Source organism: Rhinoraja longicauda, chromosome 6 (assembly GCF_053455715.1).
Source record: "Rhinoraja longicauda isolate Sanriku21f chromosome 6, sRhiLon1.1, whole genome shotgun sequence".
In the NCBI taxonomy this organism is placed as follows: Eukaryota; Metazoa; Chordata; class Chondrichthyes; order Rajiformes; family Arhynchobatidae; genus Rhinoraja; species Rhinoraja longicauda.
The window spans coordinates 39,993,530-40,000,962 of record NC_135958.1 but is presented as its reverse complement, the minus strand read 5'-3'; the positions used below and the strand labels follow the sequence as shown (position 1 = coordinate 40,000,962).

Genomic DNA, 7,433 nt, shown 5'->3' with positions numbered 1-7,433 from the left:
AATTGTCCGACCCATGGTCGGCCCGCCAGCAGCGGCACCTGACTGCCATCTCTGAGTTTACCACCGATGTCCGTCATGTCGCGGGTAAGCTTAATGCCGTTGCTGACGCCCTGTCTCGGCCTGCTGTTTCCCCCATTTCAGCGGTAGACTGCGAGGTGGATCCCCAGGAGCTTGCGGAGGCACAGCTCCTGGCGGACACCGCCTCGGCATACCAGTCCGCCACTTCAGGGTTGAAGTTGGCTAAGGTGGCCTGCGGGCCGGCGGGCACAAAAGTCTGGTGTGATGTTTCCCTTCCCCGTCCCAGGCCGGTGGTGCCACCCTCCCTTCAGCGCCGGGTGTTCGATGCCATTCACACGCTGGCACACCCGTCCATCCGCTCTACCTCTGCCTTAGTAGCCGCTCGGTTTGTGTGGCATGGCCTGCGAAAGCAGGTAGCTGCTTGGGCCCGTTCCTGCGTTCCCTGCCAGACCGCTAAAGTCCAACATCATGTCCAGCCCCCGGTACAAGAGTTTGCAGTCCCAGCAGTCCGTTTTTTCCATATTCACGTGGATTTAGTCGGACCTTTGCCTTCCTCCCGGGGCTACACCCATCTGCTCACGTGGTGGATCGGTTCACCCAGTGGCCGGAGGCTTTCCCATTGTCAGATACCTCCGCTGCCTCTTGTGCCAGGGCCCTGGCCCTCCATTGGGTGGCCCGGTTCGGAGTTCCGTCTGTTATTACCACCGTCAGGGGGCCACAGTTCACCTCTACCCTCTGGGCCACGCTAGCAGAGCTGTACGGCTCCCGGTTACAACACACCACGGCGTACCACCCTCAGGCTAATGGGTTCGTGGAGAGGTTCCACAGACAACTCAAGGCGGCCCTCAGTGCGAGGCTGGAGGGCCCGGACTGGGTAGACCAACTTCCCTGGGTCCTTTTGGGCATCCGGACCGCTCCTAAGCAGGATCTCGGTACTTCGTCCACGGAACTAGTATATGGCTCGCCACTTCGAGTACCCGGAGATTTGCTTCCGGAGTCCTCTGGTCAGCTGCCTCCAGTTCCGTCAGTTTTAGCAGCTCTCCGGGCACGCGTGGGTTCCCTGGCTCCGGTTCCGACTTCGCGTCATGGGTGTCTCATGGTGCATGAACCGCCTGCCTTGAAGGACTGTGAGTTTGTATTTCTGCGTCGGGATGCCCATCGTTCCCCGTTCCGGGTTTTGCGTAAAGGGACGGTCACCTTAGACGTGGGCGGCAGGAGTGAGCTCGTCTCGGTGTCCCGGCTTAAACCTGCGCACTTGGATCCGGACAGCCCTGTCCTGGTCGGCCAACCGCCTCGGCGAGGCCGTCCTCCTGCAGTTCCACCCGGTCCGGGATCCCCCACTCCTGCAGTTCCACCCAGTCCAGGACCCCCCGCACCTGTGGTTCCTGCTGCCCCTCTCCTTACTCGTTCTGGTCGCGAAATCCGGCTCCCTGCTAGGTTCCGTACCTAGGGTTCTGGGGGGGGGGGGTCATGTAGCGACCATAGAGAGTGGTCCCAGGTGTCGAACCCTCAGATTGGCCAGCAAGGTCACGTGTGGGTGCGACCGTAAGGATTGGTCCAGGGAGTGAGACCGCTGATTGGACAGCGTCGGTTTTGGCGCCCAAAAGAGTTAGTTGAGAGACTTCTTCGAAGTGAACAGTTAGTTTTAATGGTTGTCTGTAATCTCGTTATGTAAACTTTGTGATCGAATATTGCTGTCGCAATAAACTTCTTCAACAAAGAACGAGCCTCCAGACTCGCCATAAATTATAATTAATTAAAGGAGGAATTCATAAAAAGAGTTGCAGGAAAGTTGGGAGGGGGCAATGGGACTATTGGGATAACTTTGTTGGAAGCCAGTGTGGGCTGAATGAGCTGAATGCCCTTTTGTTTTGTTCAAGCTAAACAAGTGGATGCCTGCAGGCTACAATGTAGGCCAAGCCACTGGAAACTCAAGTCAGATATTATGTAAAAATAAGACATCTGCTGAAAAGGGGCAAGGTTGCTCATGACCACAGCTGTGTTTTAGAATACACACTCCCGCGTAAAGTGAAGGTAATTGCTTGATGATGATTATTTTCTATAAAAGTCACAGAAATAAATAGAGGGAAACATTGATTGAATGCAAACGTGCATTATTAGCCTTTCACCTTTTTTTCATTACCAAAATGCAAATGATGATTTCAAAGGATTAGAAGCAAAAGCCACCTTTAAAACTGTCCTGTGTTTGCAGCACAGTGGCGGTGTTTTTCCTTTCTTTTAATGCCTAATTAAAACCAGGGATGCAAAAGCTAATTAAGACCAATGGACTTTATCCTCTGTTTGGCATTATGCATTTTCACCGGTCTCTTGAGAGTTCCTCAGTTTTGCAGAATTAATGAACATTGTGTCCTGTTTCCTCATCCATTTTTTTTTACATTCTCTTATTTTCTCAGCGAATTCCCATTTTGAAGGAATTTTCTGCAATTTAGCCTGGCTTTTTTCTAACATTATTCTTTGGTGGCTGGATGTGGATTTAGATTCCAAAGCTTTCAGAGCTCACTTGCTACAAAGATATTTAGTAGTTAACTCTTCATTATTTTAGTTTAGATTAGAGATATATTGCAGAAACAGGCCCTTTGGCCCTCCGTATCCACACCGACCAGCAATCCCCACACACTAACACAGACTAAGGACAACTTACATTTATACCAAGCCAAATAACCCACCAATATATGTCTTTGGAGTGTGGGAGGAAACCGAAGATCTTGGAGAAAACCCACGCAAGCCACGGGGAGAACATACAAACTGTACAGACAGCACCCATAGTTAGGATCGAACCTGGGTCTCTGGCGCTGTAAGGCAGTAGCTCTACTACTGCGCCACCATGCTCCCCCTTGATATAATCTATTACAGCTTCTTCAATTTTCTACCAATTTTCCAACTACATTATTGCCCCAGAATTCCCAGGTAGCACCAAGTCATGGAGGATTGTTGCTCAATTACTATTTAAATGTATTCTTACCTCAAGCATTCAAATGGTAATTTCTTTTTTTTCCTTTTTTTTTTAACGTACTAAAATCCTTTAAATAATGACATAATTAAAGCACGGTGTAATCTGAAGCAATATCACCGGGCGCATTTAAACTTCATCTTTCATCGCTCAAAACTTGAAGCAATTTTAAGCTAATTGCACAATATCACCAGTGCGTTTAAACTTGTTTTAAATCGCATAAGACGTTTCATAGAAACAAGATAAACGTTTAGACCTGTAAACGAGAGGAGCTCTATAGGAATAACGACATATTCTGTTTTTAGATTTGAAATCAGGGGAGAGCGCGAACGCAGTCCCCCACTACCACAAATTTTGCAGTCGAGTATCCCGCATTTGGAGACATCGCAGGCATCAGCACACCCGAAGTGCAATGGGATAGCCTCGTCCTGGGAGAACCTTTTTTTAAAAAAATTTAATCAAAAAATACTTTATTCAAGTAATAAATATCATTTACAAAACATCTTTTTTAACAAGCCCATCCGACATTTCCGGAGGTTACACATTCGATACAGGCATTCACTTAGACATTTACTTACATTTACAGACATTAACCCAGTATCCCTTATTTGGAGGGGCGTCTCTCTCCACCACACTCTGCCCCCCATGTCCAGCAGCGGAAGGACCTTAGACTGTGGTCCTCCCCCACAGGGCCTTGGCGTTGGCTGCACCAAGCCTCAGTGCGTCCCTCAGCACGTACTCCTGCAGTCTGCAGCGGGCCAGTTGGCAACATTCCTTGACGGACATCTCGCTCTGCCGGGAGGCCAACAAAGCTCGGGCAGACCAAAGAGCGTCTTTCACCGAGTTGATGACCTTCCAGCAGCACTCGATGTCGGTCTCCGAATGCGTCCCTGGGAACAGTCCGTAGATCACAGAGTCCTCTGTGACAGAGCTGCTCGGAATGAATCGTGACAGGTAATTTCTTCTGGCTCCAACCTATCCGGTGAACCCCTGTGTAGTGTGTGACCCTCGATGCGAATAGCATCATGCAAGCAAGCCCACTGTACAGAAAGGTACATGGACAATCTGCCAAGCTATATCACCAGATAAACTGTAAATTTAAGCAACTGTCAGTCAAGCAACTGTAAATTTGTAGACATCTTTGACATTTGGCAGAAGCCTTTAGAAGTTATGAGCAAGTTTAGGACTTCCATGTTCATGCATCCATGCATGGGACTTCCAAGCTTCTTGACACGTGCAAATGTCAGTAGCTGTCAGGAAAATGCAGCAAAAAATGTTATTAAAAGCCCCAATTTTTTTTGGAAGTATATTTTCCATTGTTATATGTTATGAATACAAAAACAGAGATGTAATGCTAAGGCTCTATAAGGCGCCGGTCAGGCCGCATTTGGAGTATTGTGAGCAAATTCGGCCCACATATCTGAGGAAGGATGTGCTGGCTCTGGAGAGGGCCCAGAGGAAGTTTACATGAATGATTCCAGGAATGAGTGGGTTAGCATATGATCATTTGACAGCACTGGGCCTCTATTCTCTGGAGTTTAGAAGGTTGAGGGGGGACCTCATTGAAACTTACAGAATAATGAAAGGCTTTGATAGAGTGGATGTGGAAAGGATGCTCCACTGGTGGGAGAGTCTCGGACCAGAAGTCATAGCCTCAGAATTAAAGGCTGCTCTTTTAGAAAAGAGATGAGAAGGAACTTCTTTGGTCAGAGGGTAATTAATCTGTGGAACATTGCCACAGAAGGCTGTGGAAGCCAAGTCAGTGGATATTTTGAAGGCAGAAATAGACAAATTCTTGATTAGAATGGGTGTCAAGGGTTATGGGGAGAAGGCAGGAAAATGGGATTAGGAGGCAGAGATCAGCCATGATTGAATGGCGGAGTAAGGAAGGGCGGGATATGGATCATGTGTAGGTAGATAAGAGTTGGTCTTGGCATTGTGGGCCGAAGGGCCTGTTCTAGTGCTGTACTGTTCAATGTTCTATGATGGGCTAATTCATTTATTGTTCCTCTAATTTATTTTCCACACCATTCTTAAAGAGTTGGGTTACATTTGCTACCTTCCAACCTGTGGGAACCATTCTAGAATTAATGGAATTATTTCTATGTTGTTAACCGTAGCCTTCACTTTCAAATCCCTTGGATGCAGCTCAATGTCCCATTAATTTTCCCAATAGGAAAACCAATAGGTTTTGTTACTTGCACTAATTTCCTTGAGTTTAAATTGATTGTAGAATTGTACCTCTCCGCCATTTCCAGGTTTTCTGTGTTATGCAGCTCAATGTCCCATTAATTTTCCCAATAGGAAAACCAATAGGTTTTGTTACTTGCACTAATTTCCTTGAGTTTAAATTGATTGTAGAATTGTACCTCTCCGCCATTTCCAGGTTTTCTGTGTTGTCCTCCATTAAGACAGACAAAATAATTATTTTAATTTCCAAGCCATTTCTTTACTTCCTGATATAATTTCCCCTGTCTTGATCTGTAAGGCATTCTCATTAACTTTTCTATTTTGTTTTTCACCAACCTCTCAAAATGTTTTAGTCTGTGTTTGTTTGTTGCCAGTTCGTATTCTTCAATCCCTTTCCTGATCAATCACCTGGTCCTCCATCACTAAATTGTGAAGTCTTTAATCAGTGCAACAATACAAGTCTCAGCAGTGTCATAAGACTTTTCCTTCGCTTGCCTTCATTGCTAGGAACATTGAGTATAAGAGTCAGGAAGTCTTGATGCAGCTTTATAGGACTTTGGTGAGGCTTCATTTGGAGTAGTACATGCAGTCTGGTCGTCTCATTACAGGGAGGATGTGGGAGCTTTGGAGAGGGTTCAGAGGAGGCTTACCAAAATGCTGCCTGGATTAGAGGGTTTTAGCTAAGGGGGGAGGTTGAATGTTCAAGCTTTCTCTAGAATGTTGGAGATTGAGGGGAGACTTGATAGAAGTATATAAAATTAATATATGATTAAAAAGTAAGTCAATATTGTGGGGTGAGTTGACGGTGCGCCCTCCCAGCACTCGGCCAAGTTGTATTGTCCAACCGCCGCGCTGCCACAGCCCTGGCCCTCGTACAACGCGGGTGGGCAGGGCCAGAGCCAGGGCGACCCTGCCTCCCGGGGGCAGCACGGCCGGCTTGGAGGCGACTGGAGGCCGGGTCTCCCGGGCCGGGACAGAAGCCTCGGGAGACTGGAGCCGGCGGCCTGGGGCCCCTACCCGGGGCCTGAGGAGCAGCAGCAGATGGCGGACGGCGCTCCCCTCCCGTGGGGCTGCGGACCACCACCCGGAGAGAACCGCCCCGGTCTCGACCGTCCCCCCAAGCCGTGGAATCAACCACAGGACTACCTCTGCCCCCACGATGTCTCCACTGTCGTATGTGCATGCCACAAGTGCAGTCGGCAAGTCGTTGGTTCCAGGGCTTGTCTACCTAGCATGTGAAGCCTGGGTTCGGCGGATTGCGCGGAGGAAACCACCAGAAGGTTCAGCAGCAGAAAGACGATCCCAGCAAAGCGTCGTGGAGCGCAAACAGGGCAGAGTGAGATACGTAGGACACTTCTGACCATCCACTGCATCCTGACCTGTCCCCAGCCGTCTCGACTATGTCTTGATGCTGGAACTCGATAGGCCGGGACGAGAGAGTGAGGCCGACGATCTGCGCAACTCCCCCTCACTTAAATCCAAGTCTAGCGCAAGTCATGACTTCAACCTCAGCCAGCATACACACCACGGCTGACGGCGATCCCAATCAGTGGTCAAAATAATAAGATTGAAAGTGAAGTCATGGTCATCTTCGAACCCGATGGACGAACAACATATAAAATTATGTGAGGCATAATTGATTGGACAACTGATTGGACTTTAAGATATTAAAACCTAAAGATTTAAGCTTAGTGTATATACTATACGAATATTAACCATAACTAATTACTATTAATCAAAAAACATATATATTATTATTAATCATTACTAATAAGAAGTACAAGTAATATTTGATTTATGTAAACTTTACTTCGAACACTTAATTAATATACCTTAGACAGAAAAATCGATTTATTATAGACTAATTAGTTTCGGGCCTGCCCCGTTTAACTCTCTTTTATTTAAAAAAAACAAACAACAACTTCGTTAAAAAACGGAGCTAGTATTATTTATTTTTTTACATCCCATGGAACTCCTTAGATTTTTTGCCACCTTAGGGTGGCTATCACTAACTGCACTAATTGTAGTTGTAGTTTTAGCTGTTTCTTTTTTTTTCCTGCACTCTTTTAACCTTTTATATATTGATTTTTTTTTTAGATTCAATTTTTATTATTATGTCATTTTTCAGAATTTATATACCTTTGGGAGATATTTCCGGGAGACATTCTACGTAGTACAAAAGATCATCCACCCTTCATTCAAGAAAAATGTTGTAGTTCGGGTGCCAGGCCATTTGCTTTATTATAGACTATTT

At 46.7% G+C, this 7,433-nt stretch overlaps 1 non-coding gene across 1 annotated transcript; it reads right to left on the bottom strand.

Annotated features, from left to right (window-relative positions):
• Positions 1–3,303: 3,303 nt before the first annotated feature.
• Positions 3,304–3,471, bottom strand: LOC144594996 (U1 spliceosomal RNA). The gene has a single exon (XR_013547451.1). It is a non-coding gene; the product is annotated as a U1 spliceosomal RNA (small nuclear RNA).
• Positions 3,472–7,433: the final 3,962 nt, after the last annotated feature.